Genomic DNA, 1040 nt, shown 5'->3' on the forward strand with positions numbered 1-1040 from the left:
TCTAAGGCGCCAGACTCAAGTTCTGGTGGAGAAATCCGCGTGGGTTCGAACCCCACAGCTGACATGTGTTACTACCTTGTGCGAGGGAACTCCATGAGGCCACACGCTAATATGAAGAACATTGATATCTAGTCAGTTTGGCCGAGTGGTCTAAGGCGCCAGACTCAAGTTCTGGTGGAGAAATCCACGTGGGTTCGAACCCCACAGCTGACATGTGTTACTACCTTGTGCGAGGGAACTCCATGAGGCCACACGCTAATATGAAGAACATCGATATCTAGTCAGTTTGGCCGAGTGGTCTAAGGCGCCAGACTCAAGTTCTGGTGGAGAAATCCGCGTGGGTTCGAACCCCACAGCTGACATGTGTTACTACCTTGTGCGAGGGAACTCCATGAGGCCATATGCTAATATTGGAAGATCTACAAACCACAAGCCTGCCGTGTGCTTGAAGAATAGCGATATCTAGTCAGTTTGGCCGAGTGGTCTAAGGCGCCAGACTCAAGTTCTGGTGGAGAAATCCGCGTGGGTTCGAACCCCACAGCTGACATGTGTTACTACCTTGTGCGAGGGAACTCTATGAGGCCACACGCTAATATTGGAAGATCTACAAACCACAAGCCTGCCGTGTGCTTGAAGAATAGCGATATCTAGTCAGTTTGGCCGAGTGGTCTAAGGCGCCAGACTCAAGTTCTGGTGGAGAAATCCGCGTGGGTTCGAACCCCACAGCTGACATGTGTTACTACCTTGTGCGAGGGAACTCTATGAGGCCACACGCTAATATTGGAAGATCTACAAACCACAAGCCTGCCGTGTGCTTGAAGAATAGCGATATCTAGTCAGTTTGGCCGAGTGGTCTAAGGCGCCAGACTCAAGTTCTGGTGGAGAAATCCGCGTGGGTTCGAACCCCACAGCTGACATGTGTTACTACCTTGTGCGAGGGAACTCCATGAGGCCATATGCTAATATTGGAAGATCTACAAACCACGAGCCTGCCGTGTGCTTGGAGAATAGCGATATCTAGTCAGTTTGGCCGAGTGGTC

At 50.9% G+C, this 1040-nt stretch overlaps 5 non-coding genes across 5 annotated transcripts; all 5 read left to right on the top strand.

The window, feature by feature from the left end:
* The first annotated feature begins 131 nt into the window (after positions 1-131).
* Pmar_PMAR004778 lies at positions 132-213 on the top strand. Its single transcript has one exon. It is a non-coding gene; the product is annotated as a tRNA-Leu (tRNA).
* A 67-nt stretch (positions 214-280) lies between these two features.
* Positions 281-362, top strand: Pmar_PMAR004779. The gene has a single exon. It is a non-coding gene; the product is annotated as a tRNA-Leu (tRNA).
* A 103-nt stretch (positions 363-465) lies between these two features.
* Pmar_PMAR004780 lies at positions 466-547 on the top strand. The gene has a single exon. It is a non-coding gene; the product is annotated as a tRNA-Leu (tRNA).
* Positions 548-650: 103 nt separating this feature from the next.
* Pmar_PMAR004781 lies at positions 651-732 on the top strand. The gene has a single exon. It is a non-coding gene; the product is annotated as a tRNA-Leu (tRNA).
* Positions 733-835: 103 nt separating this feature from the next.
* Pmar_PMAR004782 lies at positions 836-917 on the top strand. Its single transcript has one exon. It is a non-coding gene; the product is annotated as a tRNA-Leu (tRNA).
* The last annotated feature ends 123 nt before the right edge of the window (positions 918-1040 follow it).

The sequence above is a fragment of the Perkinsus marinus genome, assembly GCF_000006405.1.
Source record: "Perkinsus marinus ATCC 50983 genomic scaffold scf_1104296966230, whole genome shotgun sequence".
In the NCBI taxonomy this organism is placed as follows: Eukaryota; Perkinsozoa; order Perkinsida; family Perkinsidae; genus Perkinsus; species Perkinsus marinus.